At 49.0% G+C, this 20,136-nt stretch overlaps 1 protein-coding gene and 1 long non-coding RNA gene across 24 annotated transcripts in view; one reads left to right on the forward strand and one right to left on the reverse strand.

The window, feature by feature from the left end:
• Nav2 (neuron navigator 2) overlaps positions 1 to 20,136 on the forward strand; it is a 658,517-nt gene that overhangs the window by 311,561 nt on the left and 326,820 nt on the right. The window lies entirely within an intron of this gene.
• The window catches only part of LOC134483134 (uncharacterized), a 42,548-nt gene continuing 23,358 nt past the window's right edge, over positions 947 to 20,136 (reverse strand). For 3 of the 7 annotated variants that reach the window (XR_015651632.1, XR_015651633.1, XR_015651637.1), the window contains 3 exons: positions 13,980 to 15,159; positions 13,736 to 13,879; positions 947 to 4,409 (listed from right to left, as the gene is read on the reverse strand). This is a non-coding gene — a long non-coding RNA (uncharacterized LOC134483134). Of the gene's footprint in view, positions 4,410 to 9,184; positions 9,300 to 10,508; positions 10,736 to 13,735; positions 13,880 to 13,979; positions 18,612 to 20,136 lie in introns of those variants that run through there. The other 4 variants (XR_015651642.1, XR_015651625.1, XR_015651623.1 and 1 more) reach the window with 4 other exon arrangements.

The raw sequence follows: 20,136 nt of genomic DNA on the forward strand, positions 1-20,136 counted from the left end.
CCTCAGTTTCCTCCTTGGTGACATCCAGCCTCGGGAGTGTGATTGGGAACTGAGAAGACACTGCACACATAAAGAGCTTAGCATGGACTCCGGCATGTGTTAAGTGTTCAGGAAGCAGACACTGATTAAGAAGGTCTTGTGTTCAACGACACCTTTGTGAGGTAATAACGATCAGGTAGAAAGTAAGTCCAGAGACACCTCTCTGGACCCGCACAAAGAGGCATAGCTAAAAGGGAGAATCCTTGCCTTCTCAAGGGTCCTTGGATCACCTAGCTTGTGGGAAAGACTGCTTGTCTCTTTTACCTGGGCACCTCCCTAGGGGCTACCCGGGCCCGGTCGTATTGGGGTCCAGAGACTTGAGCATTGTAGATATCCTGGCATGCCTGCCTATTGCTTCTCCAGGTCGGGGAAAAGGTGTTCACTTACAATCTGATTTCCCCAGTGCCAGTCATTCTGCCTTTGTTGGTTAAAAATCTCAGGTTTGTTTTTTTTTTATTTAGAGAATACTTTATTAGTTTTTGTAATCAAACCCACGTAGATAAGACCTTACATATTTAATACAGTGCGTTACCCCTGTACAAATGGAAAAAACTTAAGTTCAACATTTCTAGACCAATATGGCTGTTAATTTCTGTACAGTGCCAACTCAACACAGTAAACGGGGATACTTTTTTCCAAAGTTGACAGCACAGCTAAAGTTTCCAAAAATTCAAATTATATATCTGTATATATATATTTATATTTATATAAAAAGACCAATAATAGCAGTGTGTTATGCATCAACAGCAGCAACAGCTTTTCCAGGTTCTGCAGTCATCTGAACAAAACTGTAGAGACATCCAGCACACTCCATTAAAAAAAAAAAGTAAAAAAACAAAACTCCAGAAAACAGCACAGTTCTGTTACTCTTGTGGTACCTGGCACCATTTTTTTTTTTTAAATTAGCTTCTCAATCATCATCTGGAAAGAAAACATTCTGAGCAACATCAAATCTCAGGTTTTAATTACCCTCTTCAACCTTTTGTTTACTAAGTTCTGCACAGTTTTGCTAGTTTTATTGTCCTGAACACAAAAGCAGCTTTGCAAAGGAGCAAGGTCTGTGGGGAGAGGATAGGGAAGGCCACTCCTTAGAGAAAGCCAGCGTCAGCCCCCTGCAGCCCTCTGAAGCAAATGGATGCTTGCCCTCCACTAGGGAGTATCCTGATTCCCAATAGCAGCCTTGATGGTTGAAGGTGGGCAGGAGCTAGCCTTGCGTGTCCTGGCTGGAGGGCTTGCTGTGTGTTCTCGTGTTTCAGTTGAGTGGGATGAGGCAGAGGCTGGGTGGTTTGAGCTGGATGTTGTGGCTTCAAGCTGTGGCACTTGTGAGTGTAAGGCTATTGGCCCAGAGCCCCTGCCATGCTGTCTCCCATGTGCCGAGGTCTGCATGCTTTAAGGGACACCAACTAGAAGCAGGCTTGGGCATGCCTTTGAGGTTGCAGCAGAGCACAGGGAGTACATTGGACGAAAAGATACTAAGTGCCTATTGGTAAGATGGGAAAAGATCTGCCCCTTTCTCTCTTCTTTTCTTAAAGGACAGACTGAAAGAAAGAAATAAAAAAGAGGACATGATAGTCCCAGGTATGGTTAAGGAGAAGGTTTACTGTAGATATGAAGGAAATCATAGCCAGAGGCTTCTGGAAGGGTTAAGAGTGAACATAATTGTGAGCTGGGCCAGGTGAGGAGAGAGGGAAGGGAGAGCAAGAGGGGAGCCACTGACCAAGGCGGGTGGACTAGGCCAAGAGATTGGCCAAGGCAATGGGGCAGCCAACATGGTTGAGTTATACAGAGGCCAAAGGAGCTGAGGGAAGGGGGTAGGTAACCTAGCCCTCGGGCTAGAGAGTTCAGGGTAGGGGGTGGGGTATGCCAGCCAGGAGGACCCTGTAACAGGTAGGGACTAGGAGAGGCTGGGAAAACCTGGTGGCTGGAGTCCACTTGGATACTTTATTAGGCGTATCTGCTGTATGACCCAGATTTGAGACCTAACACCCACCAGCAAGGAAAGAAGGGTTCCAGAGACAAGAAGAGTTTGCCTAAACCAGGAGTGGTGCTAGTCGTCATGCAGTGCGGAGGTGAGGCAGGCTGAAGAAGGATGACCTTGCAAGCCAGGCAGCATACCTGGTCTCAGACCCACAAAACAGAGACCTGGGGTGGAATCCTGAGCAGAGGAGAGGAGCCCAGGTAGGAAGGGTGGTGACTAAGGTCTTGGAGATGCTGGTGCTCCTGGAGACAGGAGGACGGTGGGGTGACATGGACCATGGAGGTGGAATAAGATGGTGCCGGGATGATGCAGGAGCAGGGAAGATGGGATAGCAGCTGATCCTCACTGCGTGTGCCGGGTGTAAGTCCAAGGATTTTTCCATGTCTGCCCCTGTTTAGTGTTTGCAACAGTCTTACAGGGAAAATGGTTTTATACGCTGGACATTTTATAGGTAGGGAAGCAGAAGCATGTGGGGCAAGAGTGGCCCAGAATAGGGATGGGCCTTGAGGTGTGTGGACTTGAGCCGTTGATGGGGCTGGAATGCTTAGAGGCAGGGTACTTGATGGGCTGTGTGTGGCTGTGAGTTGCTGTTCCCCAGGGCCTCACTGAAGAGTTCTGGGAGAAATGAGGGTGGGGACTGGACTTGGTGGCTGACGTGAGAAGAGACTGAAGGCACTCGGAGAACTGTGATAGCTCCCAATGGCTACGCTTGTGGCTCAAGCTCCTTGCTCACTGTTGGGAGCGACACCCTGCAGTGACCTTGGGAACCCAGGAATAGCAAGCTTCAGGTTCCCCACCTGCCACTGGTAAAGTACGAGTGAGCTGCTCGAAAGGAAACAGAGAGCAAAACAACTTCAGGTACATGTCTCAGCACGAAGGGGGTCATTGGCCTCAGACTCGGAAGATGGCTGAAGTGTGGGGGACATCGAATGGGCCAGCTTTAAAAAGGACTTTACCTGCTAGTCCCTTTCATTAGGGTCTCCTGCCCCCAAACACTCCTGTACCCTGTTCCCTTCTCTTACTCATGCTCAGTCTAATGTGCAGCTTCCTGGCGTCTATGCCAACCATGGATTAAGGCGCCCTTCCCTTGAGGACTCACATAGCATTTTAACTGTCACACGTTTGGCTAATGAAGGTACAGTGTGAGCAGCCCAAAGGGCATGGGCAGGAGCAGGAAAGGCTCACCCTCCCCCTTACACCAGTCATGCCTAGAATTCACTGTCCTGGCCAGATGTACCACAGAAGGCTATGTTGGGGGAGGGAGAGCAGCCCTCAGGCCTGGCACCCTGCCTCGGCAGTCTGTTGTCATTGAGCACAATTCTCCATCTAGCCAAGCCAGAGTCGGGTCCTGGTCTCAGAGTCACAGGAACCTCAGACGGCCTTTTATTTCCTGACCTGCAGCCTTCTTACTTATAAAGTGGGATAACAGCACCTTCCCTGTGATGCTGGGAGGAGGAAATTCGAGGTTTGAAGCATGCTGTACCTAGGACCTGGCCCATAGTAAGTACTCACTGAATGGACCCTGCACGTGGTGTCCTGCTCTGCCCTACTCCTAGACATCAAGGCTTCTCTGTGGCTTTGGGGCTACTCTTGGGGCCCGGGAGCATAGCAGGGCTGATTGCAGCCTGACTGTGTGCTTATTCTGGGGTCCTGCTCAAGGTTCTTAGGAGAGACATGGATGGCGGTAGTGTCAGGGGTGCTGTAGGGGCATTGTCACCGTCCAGTGTGCTTTTGTAGAACTCCATCCCCAAGACAATGACATGAGGCAGTAAAGAGCTAAGCCTGCACTGTGCCAGGCTCTAGAGCCATGGTTTCTCAACCTTCCTAACGCTGTGACCTTTGAACACAGTTCCCCCTGTTGTGGGGGCCCACACCCCCTCCACTGCAACCATACAATTATTTTTGTCACTACTTCACAACTGTAATTTCGCTCCTGTTATGAATCACAATGTAAATATTTCATGTGCAGGGTGTCTGATATGTGACCCCAGAGGGGGCACCACCCACAGGTTGAGAACCACTGATCTGGAGTGACTAGTCTTAATCCTTGCCGTGTCCCCACAAAGGTGTCCGCCCTTGACTTCATCTCAGGTGGGAAGAAGTGGGACCTGATGAGACCGAGTCACTTTCTTAACATGACGTAGCTCCCTGGAGTCAGGATTTGAACTCACAACCCCCGAACCTTTCTGAAGAAAGGGGTCGACGCCACTCCTCACTCCTCGTGCACTTCGGTAGCTTGCCGGCAGTTCAGGACTGTTGCTGCTTCTCTGAGCACCAGGGACTAGAGCCATCTGTCGAGAGGTTTTTCTCCGGGAGCTGGTGTGATGGTTTCAGGGGAGAATGTGAAGAAATAGCACCACTTTTTTTTTTCCTGTCCTGTGGTAAAAATAACCTACAGGGATAGAGGAACGAATGGCGGTTGGAGGCTGACATTGGGGAGAGGAAGGAAATGGAGTGCCCACCTGGGTGCCACATGCTACCATCTGCTTGATACCAAGCAGTGCCAGCCTGACCCCCAGCACCTGGGTGGGAAGCCACCAGCTCCCACCTTCTGAAATACAACTGCTTCCTTGTAAATTTTAAGGCCTGTGGAAGCTCGGGGAGCAGAGAGGGTCCTCAGACAGTGACAGTCCCAAGCTGCTCTCCAAGGCAGAACGCTGCCCTGACTGCGGCCCGTCCTCCCCCACACCCACCAGCTCCAGACACACACTGGGCAGGGCTGCTCATCATGAAACAGTTTTAAAAATAAAAGCCACTTGCAGTCATCAGAGAAGCTGTGATCATGTTAATGCACGCAGCATCCTCTGGTGCTGGGACCAAAATAACTTCCTGACAAGAGAAGCAGACTTGTGATGTTTCTAGGCCACCTCCTGTTTGTTAGGATGTGGGACTCGGTCTGAGCACAGGATAAGGGAACCTCAGTGGCAGCCCCTGGGCCTTGGCTCTGCTCACGCTGAAGGTTGAGACTCGAGCAGACTTCTCACTCACATGTGCCACAGACTGCAGCCTGTGATCTGGACACACACACACACACACACACACACACACACACACACACCCTGGTCTGGAGAGTGGCTCATCTCAGGGAGTATCTATCATGCCTCAGTCCTGAGACTCCTGAGGAAGCCGGCAACTGTACTGGGCATGTGCTAAGCAGACACATTAACTGACTTAGAATTAACTCTCTAAGCTTAGGACCGCTCTTTGTGGGATGCCTGGTGTGGACTGACTTGGTAATCTTGTAATAAGCGGATGGGGGAAATGGCAGCCAAGATTAGATCCACTTTGTGACAGGAGTAACTGAGACATCCTGGGTTCGATGGACTTGAGCCCCCCCCCCCGGAGCTAATTTGTACAAAGCTCGAATTTGGGCCAGGAGTCTACACTCACAGTCATTTTTGTCAGCCTGCGTTTCCCAGCCATCTGGAGTCAACACAGAAGTAATTAAGAAACACTTGTGGGCCTTTAGAAACCATCTAAGTTCCCAGGCGAGAGTGCTCAGCCTGTACCGTGTGGGGGCTGAGCTTGCCGAGTGTCTACCACCTCATAAAAGGCAGATCTGGACTCAGACTCGTATCTAAACCCTGACATAGGATATCACCACCCTGCCTAGCTGATCCATTATGGATGCCGACCACAGCTACCTCAGATGCCGTGAGAAACAGATTTCATTTGTTAAGAGTCTTCTTTCGGGAGAATCCCTGCCCCAGGGTGGATAGGGCACCTGGTAGCTGCTTTTGAGTGAGTCCCTTATCTACATAAAGATTCCTGCTGAACACCAGGATGCTCAAATCATGTTGGTGGCCAGGCACACCCTCCCATGAAGAAACTACAGAGCCAGGCAGGGAAGGCCACCCTCTTGGCCTTTTGGACCCCTTGGCCACGGAACCAGGAGGGTAGCACAGGACACGTCCTAGAGCTTTTTGGAGCATTGGCTGACACCTGGAGTAAGCAGACATACAGTGTCCAGAAAGAATAGATTCTGCAGCTCTGGGTTAGAGTTACAAGTGCAGGTGGATCCCAGGTTCAAGGAAGAGAAAGAAAGAAAGCTTCAAGGAAGGTATGTGAAAGCCTGGCTTTAAGGACAGAAGAGAAAAATGGAGGAAAGGGAAGGTGAGAGAGATAGCAAGAAGAAGGGAGGAGAGGGAAGGATGGAGAGAGAGAGAGAGAGAGAGAGAGAGAGAGAGAGAGAATGAATGGGTATTAAATATTAAATACCTCTGGGTACTAGGTCCAGTGCTGGAGCAGGTAACACAGGAAGAAAAGGTCACACTGCTATAGGTATAGAGGTGAATTCTGGAGCACCATATGCCCCAGGTTCTTCTTCCTGGGGCAGTGAATTGGACCAAGGTCACTTGATTATTGAACTGGGGGAAAAGCATATGTTCAAAAGCACTGGCCCATGTGCTCCATGACCACACGCAGGTTGCTTATGTACCACACAACTCTCTCACATTTGCGTATCATGGGCTCTTCCTGAGCACGTCCCCTCTGTTGTATGAAGGTGGGAAAGAGATTCTGGTGTCTTCCTGCCAACTGGCCTCTTTCTTTTTTTTTTTTTTTCCGGAGCTGGGGACCGAACCCAGGGCCGTGCGCTTCCTAGGTAAGCGCTCTACCACTGAGCTAAATCCCCAGCCCCCCAACTGGCCTCTTTCAAACATCGGCCTCCATGCTGCTTGTCACCAGCCAGTACTTTACTAGGAGGATATATTCATGGCTTACCCAAGGTGCTGAGAAAGTCAGGTGTTAGCATCTTCCTTATAGGGAGAATGCTATGGCAAGAAGAGAGAGGGAAGGTCTGACCATTTGAAAACCCAAGCCGTGAACCACAGTGTGAAGGGGTAAGAGCTAGTGATGGAAGTTAGAGGCCTTGGAGTAAGAAGAACTAGGTTTGAGAACCATCTTGCTCCTTAGGTGACCCTCGTGCAGAGAGTCATTTCCTTATCTGAACCTGCAGAGGGTTCAGTAAAACCATGCAGGGAAAGCTCTTAGCAAGAAGCCTGATTGGCATATTGGCACCGTGAATGAGGCCTATTAGCTAATACTCATCTGATTTCTGAAGCCAATGGATCCAAAGTATCTGATCAGAAGAGAGAAAATAAGTCGGCACTGACAGCTCAAGCCATGGTGGATGGGGGAGCCAGCAGCAATCTGACATTCAAGGAAGAGGTACCCATTGAGGACACTGCCCCAGCAACCAAAGAACAATTTAGATGATTATGTGAGCAACTGTGTTTGGTGAACTCGTGGTTTCGAGTGGGTAGGAATGTCTAATACAGAACTTCATAGGCCAGAAGGCTTAAATAAAAACTTGGGTGCTTTGAACGCAAAACTCTGTGTATCTAGAAGCTTGTCTTTTGGAGGAGACCTCTTCCTGGGAGGAACCACTACCACAGACTCAGAGAGATCAGAGCCATCTGAGGAGTTGCTCCTAGTCTCCGTCTCTCTCTGTGAAGTAGGCTTTCTGCACCCTGTGGCACTGCCTGGCCTCCGCATTCGTCTGAGGATCTACCCAGAGCGGATCAGATTTGTCTGGGCTGGGTTCTCAGGTTTTTTTAGATGTGGATCTTAAATGTGGGGAACAGATGTGGGAGATGAAAGATAACTCCATCTGCTCCATTTCTCGGGAAATATGGAGACCAGAAGCGGATGACAGCTTTTCCTAACTGGGAACTTGGGAGAGAGCTGCAAATGGAGGACAGTGGCATCCACAGATAACATAGAGAGAGTCCCCAAACCTGGGTCCTAATCCCAGACTCAGAGGGTGGAGTCCACAGAGAGACTGGTTTGCTGGGCAGCCTCCAGGGGACCTGTGAGGAGAGAGCTCAGCCCCTAGACTGGAAGTCCCAGGGATACACCAGCCCATGGTGGCTCTTCTGAAGGGTTTTTAAGGCAGCAGAGATGACAGGAAAACACTTCTACTGCTCGGATGATCGAGATCTCTGCTAGGCTCCCCCAGTCTTGTTGACTGTCTGCCAAAGCCCAGGGCCATCCTGGGACCTTGGTAGCTTAGGTTCTGTCCCCTGGGGCCCTCCTAGGAGGTAGCTGTTGGAATAAGGGTGGTGGCTAAGAACTCTCTTCATTTACTCACACCTAAATGGTGAGAGAACATTGCAAGAGAGAGTTAGGTGCTCAAGGTCATTTAGCTAGAAAATAACACTTAGGGGACTCATGTACCACCACCCTACCACCACCACTATTACGGCTTTGGAAGCCATGATGATTCCCCTTGCGCTGCCCTGTTCTGAGAGTCAATGACAGGCTTTAGGGTACTGACTGAAGCAAAAGGCTAAATAAAACTTGAACTGGCTCCTGGAATGAATCCTTTCCTGATGACCTTTGACACCCTTACTTCCTAGTTCAGTCCTCCCCTACTTATTCCTCACCCATGCCCTTTGCCCTTTGTACACTGGCCCAGTTGAAAGTCTTCTGAAGACTGGAGTTTGGAACTTCAAATACAGAAGTTGGGTCTTTTTCCATCAGTAACCTTGGCAACCTCCTCTCAGCCCCAGTAGCCTTATCTATAGGATAGGATGTTATAGCATATAAGCTTATTGCAAGAACCAAAGGAGGCACTGAACACGGACCTAGCTACTGCACAGTAATGGGCCACTTTGGGGACAGAGGTCATCTCACCATGGTTATTTCTCAGCTTTGGGACAACCAGGATATGGCTGAGGCTGCCCACAAGGATTTCTAGTAGCCCCATGGTCTCATGTGACCTGGCAATCACATGAGTGCCAGGCAATCTCATGGCTCCTGACTCTGCCTGGTGCATTCCAGAGATGTACCAATACAGATCGTCCCTTCTTCATAGCCTGGCAGGCCATTAGCCCTGCCCATCTCTAGGTAACAGGGACAGATATTTTTGTTACTGCTGCCCCAGACATAAAAGCATTCTAGAAGCCGACCCTGCCTGTATCCTGAACAATCCACACCTGGACTAGAAGCTGCAGTTTGAATGGGACCTGGGGGACCTCCTCGAACTCAGGAGATTGACATAGGACAATTGGAAACTGGAGGCTATCATGGGCTACACAGCAAATTCCAGGACAGCCTGAGCTATAGCAAGGCCCTGTCTCTAAAAAGAGAGAAGAGATGGAGCAGCAAGCATCTCTGAAATGCAGAGCCGGATAAGGCAGGCAGGCAGGCTTGCCCTCCAGTTACCTTTGGCAGCTCTCCTGGAATGCTGTGGCCGCTATCGCCACCTGGTGGGCTCTTCCAGAAGCACATGCGTGGAGCCTTCTGGCATTAAAGCCATTAAAGGTTGGATTTCAGAATGCTGGGAATTGAAAATCCAATTAGACTGTCTCACAGTTAAAGAGCAAAACTGAGATCAGAGGACTGGAGGAGTATCTCAGAGGTAGGGTGCTTGCTTAACATGTGTGAGGCCTTCGAGTGCATCCTCAGTACTAGATCCTGAAAAGGAAGGGGTCAGGGGACAAGGCCAGAGGGGAAACCAAGGTTTAGCAGGAAAAGTGCCTTGAGCAGAGTCATGTGATCTTGCTTCAACATCCCCACCCAATTTTCAATATTAGATAAGTAACTGGGCCTCTGTATAGAGCAGCTCTCCCTGTGAGGCACCTGGGAAGGGAGGGCTTTGCAAGCTGCAGAAGATAACTCTGTGGTTGGGAGACGATGCCCATCGTAGCTGCTGAAGTAAATGAGGTCAGTGCTTCTGACAGTGAGAGTCAGGGTCCTTTTTGGACCCAAGCCCATCAGGGAGCAGGCACGAAAGTGGGTGTGGCTCCTCCCTCTGCTGCCCAGTCTTCTGGAAAGCCAGGCACTAGAGGCTGTTTCTCTCTCTCTCTCTCTCTCTCTCTCTCTCTCTCTCTCTCTCTCTCTCTCTCTCTCTCCCCCCCCCCTCTCTCGTCCCTCTAGCTTGCTCATTAAGGGCCTCCTCAGGTAGAGACTATGCTGTGTCTGCAACCTTCATTTCTAGGGATTGTGTCAGGGTTCCTTTGAAGGACCAAATTCTGGGTCGGAACAAGAGGTGAGACATGCCCCCCACCCCTGTTCAGTTGCCTCTGAAGGCCCAGGACTGCCAGGGTATTGGGAGCTGGATATGCAGTGTCAGCCTTGATGGTAGACAAAGGACCAGCATGTAGCAGTGGGCACTCATCCCAGTGGCTTCTTGCCACTCTCTTGCAGCAGCTGTCCAGGCAGGTGCAGCCCCAGGAGCCTAGAGAGTCAACCTGCCCCCAAAAGCCACAGCAGACTTCAGGCAAGCCAGGTCACCTCATCTTCAGGGCCTGATACTGAACTTAGATCATGGGTGCTGGGAAGCCTCGCCAGGAACCTCTCCTGCCCAGCCACTGGCTTCAGGCGATGTTGGTTGGTTCTCACTGTGTGTTTGCTGGACTGCATGTGGCAAGCCTGTCTGGAGGGATTCACTGAGATCAGCCCACTGCTTGCAAGGATAGCCATGGAAGGAGAATTGGTAAATGACATTGGTAAAAGCCAGTGAGTTGTACAAAGGGTCAGACACTCAGTGTGTGCATTTGGTTTTAATCCCAATCTTCAGCCTCCAGGGCCTGCCCTTGTGCAGTCTTTTAATTGGTGACCTGGAAGGGGAAGGCTTGATAGAGGTGAATCCCAGGCCTCCACTGAGTAGAGGAGATGAGAAGTCCTCTCCTAGGGCTTGCTGGTTCCTTCCATATCCCTGGACTACACATAAATACTTGCAGGGTAAGTCTTTCTGATGCACTCACATTGGATCTGTTTGGACACAGTGAGTTGGAGCAGAAAGCCAAGGGAGAGAGCTCAGATCTTCTAATAAAGCCACACACACACACACACACACACACACACACACACACACACACACACACACACACACCCATGGAATCAGTACTTTTAATTCAAGAGCTAACATTCTCAGTTTGTTCTATTTTCACTCACTACTTAAATTTTGTTTGTATGGGAATGTGCCGAGTGCAGGTATGCGTACCACGTGTGCACAGGCACCTGCTGCTGAGGTCAGACGAGGGTATCGGATCCTCTAGAACTGGGTTACAGTTATGAACCGCCTGGTTTGAGTGCTGGGAACAACACCCAGGTCCTCTGTAAGAGACAAGGCTCTTAACCACAGAGCCATCTCTCCAGCCCTCAGACAACTTCCTTTAAAAGAGTTACGACACAGGTATAAAATGAACAGAGCCATTCATTTTCTCCCTTCCCACTGTCAGAGCAATTGCCTCTCTCAACAGGCAATTTATTAACAGAAGTGTGTGCAACACACGCATGTCAACTCCCTGTGGCTAGAATGAAGGGATTCCCATTCCACCTGTGAGGTCAATGGGATTCCCTCCTCTTAGCTCTCCACCCCCCACACATCTGTGTGTGTGTGTGTGTGTGTGGTGTGTGTGTGTGTGTGTGTGTGTGTGTGGTGTGTCCATCTCTGTGTGTGTGTGTGGTGTGAGGTGTGTGTGTGTGCGTGTGTCCATCTCTGTGTGTGTGTGTGTGTGGTGTGTATGTGTGTGTGTGTATGTCCTGCTCATCCTGCCCAGTGAGTAACTTCTTAGAAGGCAATGCACACACGGTGCCACCGTCTGACAGTGCACAATTGTCAACATGCTTGGGTGACATATGAAAGCCAGTGGGAGCCATGGCTACTGCATCTGACCTAAGCAACTGGCTTCAGTTTGTGTGTCTGTGTGTTTAAACCAGAGTGAAACCGATGGCCACACAACGCTTGGAACCTTACTTTGATGGAGGTAGAGCATGATTAGAAATTCGGAATCCCATGGCCGAGTATTAATTACTTCTTCACTGCACTTTTTATTTATGAGTGTGTTCACTGACATTAACCTCCCCAATTCTGTAAGGCCGTGGAAGGAGGTGTGTCTAGCTGGATTTCTTTCATGTTTCCGTGTTCTCTGCGTTCTGCAGTCTGGCTCTTCTAACTCTGCTGATTTCTTTGCGGGAATCGGGCTCTTTTCTACATCTTCTTGCCTGTTCCCCATGTTCAGCAATGCCCACTTTTGAGAATGCTTCCAAATCTCTGTCCTGGCTCCTAGAAGCCGCAGGGTTAAGTCCCTTAGAGCTAAGCTTTCCTGTTCTCCCTTCCATGCTGTGTGCATTTGTGTGATTGAGGATGGGAGGGACAGCGTGCAGGCATTGCACACAGTGGAGGCCGGAGCTTCGTTCTTTGATACAAGGCCTCTCGCTGAACCTGGTGTTCACTCACGTGGCTAGGCTGACTGGCCAGCAATCCCCAGAGATCCTCTTGCGGTCACCTCCCTAAAGCTGGGATTGCAGGTTGAAGCTGCCACTATGCCTGGCTGGGAAACCAAACTTAGGTTCTCATACACTCTCAGCAAGGTCTTTATGGGCTGTGTCATCTCCCCAACCTTGTCCCTTATTTCTTTTAAAAACAAATATGATGACTGAGTTTTTCTGTGTTTTATTGTACTTAATGCATCCCCTGTGCCTTTTCATCTCTTGTTATTTTACCTCCCGGTAGTCATTTGGGGGGAGCGGGGGATGAGGCATAATTACATCCAGCTGATAGACGAGAAGCCAGAAGGTGAGGATGAGTCAGTTGGGTGAGGTCACACAGAGCACAGAACCCAAATGTGACACCCCCTAGGACTAGTGATGGCCCTCACACAGGACAGAAGACAGTCAGAAAGGGCTGACTGAAGCCTGGTCCCCAGACAGCGAGAGGGGTGGGACTAGGAACAAGAGCTAAGTTTGGCAGCTTAGCAGCTAACATCCCAGCAGCCCATGTGGAGGCATGTGGGCGGGGTCAGGTGGGCAGTGCAAGGTTGGATTTTGCCCTTGTCTTAGCCTCAACTGTTCTTCCCTGAGTATCTCTAGACAGAGGCATAAACTGTTGTTGGTTTCTTTCTTTCTCTCTCTCTTTCTTTCTCTCTCTCTCTCTCTTTCTTTCTTTCTTTCTTTAACTATAAACTTGAGGGAGTTGGGCCAGATTTCTCATTTACTGCTACCATAAGCAGTTAATTCTCTTCTGGGAAAGATCCAGCGCTACTCCTTATCCTGTTACTGGCCCCACTTGGAACAGAAACCTCACTGCCAGGTGAAGACCTGCTAACTCCAAGACTTGTCTGGGCTGTCAGGGACTGTATGCACTTCTTCCTGGTCTCTGCTCAAGGGGTGATGGTGTGCAGCCCAGTCAACCTGAGCATTAGAGCAGTGTAGCATTTGCAGGGTGCACTGGCTTGGGGCCACTTCTGCATGTTCAGTGGGAAGGCTGTAATGGGGCAGCAACTCTGTTCTGCAGGTAGGACTGAGCAGCAGAACAGCAAAGCTTAGGATGGCATTCCCTTCTGGAAAGATTGTCCCAAGTCCCGTTTGGTTCCCGAAACTTCTTTTACAGACCCTATGGATGTTCTCAGGCCCTGGGGTTTTCATGTCCAGGAGATGGAGGGGTGCACCAATTTATCTGGACTTCAGAGGAAAGTAATCTGCAATACCCCCCCAACACACACACCATACACACTACTGCCTCCAGTTCTTAAGATCCAAAGAGGGGACAGGAAATGGATTGGGACACTAGGATTGTCACAGATTGGACTGGGGTGGAGTCTTTCCTTTGTAATTTATACTCTGTAACCTTGCTGGGTGTGTTTATCTGTGTATCTAATGATAGGTGTTGTGACTTCTTCAGGGAAAGATAGAGACATGATTTCCTCTACCTCAATAGTGTCTGCATGAGACTGTGTTGAATACAGTGTTACGGTAGTTGATACATACCTGGGTATTTACATAGATACAATGTTTAGTTGATGGTTTGTGGGAAGCTCTGTGTGTACTGGAGTATTCAAATTCATGACAAAACCAAGCACCATTTCCACCAGAAGTGTCTCAGGACTTAGCACACCATGAAGGAGTTGTAGGCTGTGGGAGAGAGTAAGAACGATTTATAGACCATGATGCTGAAGCACAAGAATGAGGGTGACCTTGATCAAGGACAGAAATGGCCAAAAACTAGACCCACCTACACTTCTGTAATTGATGGTCTGGTGCAGATCTGCAGGGTCTCCATGAGTGAGCATCCTCCCTGCAGACAGAAGGCTTCCAGCAGTTTCCACCCACAGATTATTTAAGCAGTGCTGTAAGATGCTCTTGAATTTCAAACAGGCTCCTTTTTTAGAAGCGGCATCACACTGTACATTTGGCAGGCATGGATTCATTTCTCGGTTTCTACATGCTCAGGGCCTATTGATGATATTCTTCCATAGGCACAGTTAACACAGCCTTGACAAGCCTTGACTTCCCAGGCCAGAAATGTACCAGGCACAGAACTGGGAAGACCAAGGTATGAGAAGCAGGTTGGGGGCGGGGAGGGGGGTCTGAAGTCCCTAGTTAAGATGGCTGCTGTGACTTGGTTCCCAGTTTGAGCTGAATGCTATGATTTTTACACTGGGGATTGAATGTGATTCTTTCCACCCTAGGCTAGATGATGAGGAGTTTGGAGGCAGGCAGTAACGAAGCCACCTGTGAGTCCTGAGCTCAGGGCAGAATGCGGTTGGCTCACTCATTTCCCCTCTGCCTGCACAGCAAGGCGTGAGAACTAAGCTCAGTATGAGGGCAAGGTCTGGCTTTAAAATGTTAGAGTGGGGGCTGGAGAGATGGCTCAGTGGTTAAGAGCACTGCCTGCTCTTCCAGAGGTCCTGAGTTCAATTCCCAGCAACCACATGGTGGCTCCCAACCATCTGTAATGGGATCTTGTATATCTGAAGACAGCTACAGTGTACTCATATGCATAAAATAAATAAATCTTTAAAAAAAATAATATGTTGGAGTGAAGATTACCAACTGAAGACGGTAGTTGGCCTGAGTTACACGTGCCTGTTTGGGACTTAGCAGATCTGTAAGTTCTCAGTCAAAAAGCTACTCCCTGGAAAGGAGCATCCAGTTCCAAGTCTTGAAGGCTGCTAAGGACCAATTTCTAGGATCATGCAGACTCCATGTTTATGCACCAAGAGAAGAACTTGAGGCCAGTGCAAAGCCCATTCAGTCTTCCAGCCCTGTTTGTCATTTGCTTCCTTCTGTCTGGAACTTGAAGGAGCTGGGTCATAGACTTGGCTTCTGCTGAAGGCCTCATGATCCCATGGACAGCTAATCCTTTGGTCCTGACTCTTAAACATGAGAATCTCCCATGATTCAAGGGGGGCCTAATGAAATGGGAAGCATAGAGATTTTTCAGCTTTGTGGGTTCACATTTCAATCCCACGGGTTCAGGCCTGACTTGATTTCTCTTTTGTCCTTTTCTTAGTTGAATGAGGATTATCCTGGGCCTAGGGGATCTATTTCAAAACTTACTTTAATTGAGGTAGGGGTGGGACATAGCCTTTTATTATTCTGAACCCTTTGCCTCATGGTAAGCTTAGTCAGCGCTTCTCTGGCTATCCCTTGTTTTGGCCTTCTCTCTTGGGAAGATTTTTTTTAAAAAAGTGTGTGTGTGTGTGTGTGTGTGTGTGTGTGTGTGCAGGCACACACGTGTGCAAGTGCCTGCAGAGCTAAGAGGGTGTTGGGTCAGCGGAAGCTTGAGTTACATAGGTGGTTGTGAGCTGGCATGGGTGCTGGGAACCAAACTCTGGTCCACTGTAAGAGCAGCGAGCAGTCTTAATGGCTGAGCTATCTCTGCTGCCGCCTTGCTCCCCTCTTGGTCATTTTTACCTTCCCTTCCCTCTCTTTGCTTATGGAATATCCGTCTCGTCCAAGGTTTTATTGATATCTCCTTTCTCGATTCCGTTCTCTGTGTGCAAAGCTTGGCAGGGTAGCCTTCCTTGTGAAATGTTTATTAGAGACATCCTCTAATCCCAGGCCTTCTCCAGTGGACAGATCCTACCCTTCTCACCCTTGCCTATGCCGTGTGTCCTTGCAGGCCTCCACCTTTCCCGGAAACTTGCCGTCCCAAACCCTGACACACTGGCTACCTCTGATAGTTTGGCTTTTAATACAGATGATTTCTAGGCAACTCCGCCCACTTGCACACTGCCTTGGCATCCCTCAGCCACTCTTGGTGCTGCTTCCAGAAAGTTTCCCCATAGCAGGAAGTTTCAGAATGTCCCATCAAGAAGGTATACGCAGGCTGGAGGCATGACTCACTGGTTAAGAGCACTGGCTGCTCTTCCAGGGGTCCTGAGTTCAATTCCCAGCAACCACATGGTGGCTCATGACCATTTGTAATGGGATCTGATGCCCTCTTCTGGTGTGTCTGTAGAGAGCAACAGTATACTGATATACATTAAAAAATAATCAAATCTTAAATTAAAAACAACAACAACAAAAAACTCTTAAAAAGAGAGAGAGAGAGAGAGAGAGAGAGAGAGAGAGAGAGAGAGAGAGAGAGAGAAGGGTCTACCCTTCACCTCAAAGAGAAGGAAAGCAACTTGCCTGAAACCACACAGGAAGGTAGAAGTGAGTCAGGACGGGCCCCTAACCTCCTCCCAGACCCTTTGCTTTCTCTTACTGGAGATGATTCTTATACGAGAACCAGCCAGGTCTACCCGATGATGCCCTCTCAGGCAAGATCTGTAGCTTTCAGTTCTGGAGCACTAACCATACACTACACACCATGTGAAGCGCTTGTGTGTATAGCTCATCTGAGCCCCATCAGGTACCCTGTGAGATAGAATTAAACTCATAGATGAAAGAATTGGGGTGACAGTGTGTTGGCTAGGTCCAGCTCCTGAGAACCCACTGTGGGCATGTGTCCCCAACTCCATGTCCTGTGATGCTATGTTGCTTGCTGAAATCAGGTTCAGTGCTAGGATTTTATTTATACCTTGAAAGCTGGCGGATGCTACCATATGGGGCTTTTCTCCATCCCTCTCCTACAGAAGAATCCAGTTTGCTTATCCCTGGGCTTCTGTGCAAGCTAGCTGACTCATGATCAGGGACTCACAAGGAAGTCTGGCTTCAAAGAATGAATTCTTAACGCACTGAACCATGCTGGTCAACAGGCCAAGGTTTCAGTGGCTTGCTCTCCTTCTGGGCTGGAAGTGGAGACAACTGGTACACGGAGCCAGGCAGGAAGCAAGGGACCATACCTGATAGGGGAGAGGAGTGATGTCCCTCCCAGTCTCTGGATCTCGCCTCCATAAGTTCACCTAAGTAGTTTTACGTCACCTGCTGCTTTCAGTTTCCTAAGCCCATTCCTAACTCAAGGCCATTGTTGCTTCCAGTAGCTTAAGTGCCTCCCACAGACAGAGCAGAACTTGGCTCTTACTGCCTGGTGCCTTTGTTCTTTCTTGGTCAGTCCATCCAAATTAGTACCTGGTAGTCTCTGTTCATCTCCTGCAGTTTACTGTCATAACCTTCTTCCTGCTTGGCTTTGGAACATACGGATATTTACCCTTTGCCCTTTTCCGTTGTGGAGTGAAGCCATGTGGGCTCTGAACCTGTGTGCAGCATGTAGGAGAGGCAGGAATTAAACAGGGACAGGGTGGCAGGTTGCTCCCCCGAGGCCTCTTCAGTCCTGACTTAGGCACAGGCTGATGGCTCAGGCATTCAATACCTGGGAGGCAAAGGCTGTTTCTGACTCCATGGCTCAAGTCCAGAACCATGGATCTGCTGGCCACAGCCACATCTGCCAATCACAAATAGTTTATCTAACATTTTAAAAAGGAACCTCTAGCCCCAAGAACTAATGGCACTGCCCAGTGTGGGCCACAAATGTGTTGGTGTCATTTAAAGTGATTATTAAGGGGATGTGGGCGGGTTAATGTAGAAGGGTCAGCAAACAATGGGAATAGAGCGGTTGAAGCCCGGCTGTGAACCTGGAGGGCCACATGGGTGCTACTGGGTAATTTTTTTTCTTAGTCATGCCTGCCAGTAAACACTTAATCACACGTATGACCCTATACTCCTCCCTACCCTCTGCTTTTGTTGCAAAAGCATGATATACTTATCACAGAAAAGCACAGTTGTGTAAACAAGGGAAAAGGATAATTAAATTCCCTGTCATCCTACCTCTGGGGTAAAAATTGTGAATAATTTGGTCACTATCCCTTGACAGTGTTTTTTTTCCCTCCCTTACTAATTAACAACTATGCATTGTGAAAGCTATATTTGCAAAGACTTTACCTCCCAAGGACACCATTCCCTGCTATGAAATACTCTGTAGCATAGTTGCCATGAGGAGCTGGAAGGATTTAACTGTTAGACTAGGCTGTCCTTTACTCATCCCTGACTGCTAGGTGTAAATGCCATTTCCAGCTGGGGTTGTCACAGGCCTGTTAGGACTGAAGCTGCTGAGTTTGGCACTGCGATCGTTCTTGTGGTCATTAGTTCCAGGTAGTGTAGACTCACTCCTGTGGGTCAACTCCTGCATTCTCCACACGACACATACTGAAACCCTGGAAGAGATTTCCTCTCCAGGAAGAGATTTCTCACTGAAACTCATGCATGATCTCTCTGCCCATCTCACTGAAAGGCTGTCTCCTTGTGCCAGCCTCTGCAACCCTCCTTCTTGTGGCACTTGGATGCGTTGGTGAGTCTCACCTCTCCAGCTCTGAGAGGGCACGTCTTTGTTTCTGTGTGGAGGAAGGGTGGAAGGAAACCCAGGTATTAGTCAGGTCTGCCTGCCTATGGAGAGCTCCCAGGAAGCCCCACGCAGCTCAGCGCTTGTTTTCAGAGCTTCAAGAGCCTCATGTATAAAACCTGCACAAGGACTTTCATTCTTTTTAATTCACGGTCTACTCAAATCCAGAAAGAATTCATTTTAGTTAATCACATCTTCAAAGACCTTATTTTCAAATCAGGTCATATATGAGGTCCAAGAAGACATGGGTGAGGGAAAAACATTAATCTCACATTGGATCAATGTTTAAAGCATGTTGAAAAGCCATCCTAAGAATCTATTCTGAAGGCAGAAACAATCGTGAAGGTTTTGAGGAAGGGACAGCACGGTCAGACATAAGCTCCTCTGTGGGACTGTTTTCATGTTCTTTCTCTCTTGATTCAGCCCTCTTGGCTTTCTCGATTTACTATGTAAGGAGAGAGGGCAGGCCTCCTGGCAGAGCCTTTTCAGAGACTGGCAGATTTTCCTCTCTGCCTGCCCTAGGCTGATGAGTATGGAGCGTGAAACTATTCCGGGCTGATACGCCAGTCACAATGAAGCTGCTGAGAGCTCAAAACACCAACTGGGTTGGGATAGGGGTGCCCCATCGCCAGGCTGGGAACACAGGCTTATTTCCCAATGTGCCATTTGTGTCTGCTTTCTTTACATTCAGAATCCCTTTGCTGAGTTGGCCCTGTGCAGGTCTAGCTGGTCCACCCTTGCAAACCTTTCTGTGAAAACATGCGGCTATGGGACAGGGCCCTGTCTGCAGGAGGTACTGGTCTCAGCTGACCTTCAGGGGAGAGCTAGGTGCTGGGGCAGGGTCCCACAGCAGCCCAATGCAGGTACAAAAGTCTGTTGCTCTAAGTGGTGGGAGTCTGGGCACTGTCAGTCAGATCTGTGGCAGGACTGTGGGGAAGTGGGTTTAGTTGAGGCACAGTTGGCCTCATTGGGTGTAGGAAGACCTTGAGCTTCTGTTAATTTTCAGGAGGAAAACTCATGCAACATTGGAATTCTTCTCTTTGGCCCTGGCTGAGTTGATGCATTCAGATTTGGGCTGAAGGAAGCAGCAGACAAACCGTGATGAAGAGAGGGAAGTTTGGCACCCAAAGTCAAGGGGTTGGCTCTGCTGCCCCCTGCTAGCTGGGTGTGAGGTTAGTTCCTGACCTTCCTGAAGGAGACTAACTCCTACCCCTCATAAGGTTTCAGAAACACAAGCCGAGGGGATTTATATAAAAATGGGTGAGGTTAAAGTTTGCTGGTAGGTATGGGAAATGCAGTCTTTTACTTACTATTACGTGGCAGCAGGAGTATTGAACTGAATACACATGAGCACGCATGTGTGTGTGCGTGCATACACATACACACCCACACATGTGTGCACACATAATTTAAAAGAGAAATGAATACTACATTCAGATCAACAACTGAAGTTGTTTAGGGATGGTCTCATATAATCAGCACAACAGTAATTACTACTATGAGGAGCTAGAGAGACAGTTCAGTGGTTAAGCAAATACTGCTCTTTAGAGGGCCTCAGTTTGGTTCCTATCATCTACAAAGGTGTGCCCTCTTCTGGCCTCTG

The sequence above is a fragment of the Rattus norvegicus genome, chromosome 1, assembly GCF_021556685.1.
Source record: "Rattus norvegicus strain SHRSP/BbbUtx chromosome 1, alternate assembly SHRSP_T2T, whole genome shotgun sequence".
In the NCBI taxonomy this organism is placed as follows: Eukaryota; Metazoa; Chordata; class Mammalia; order Rodentia; family Muridae; genus Rattus; species Rattus norvegicus.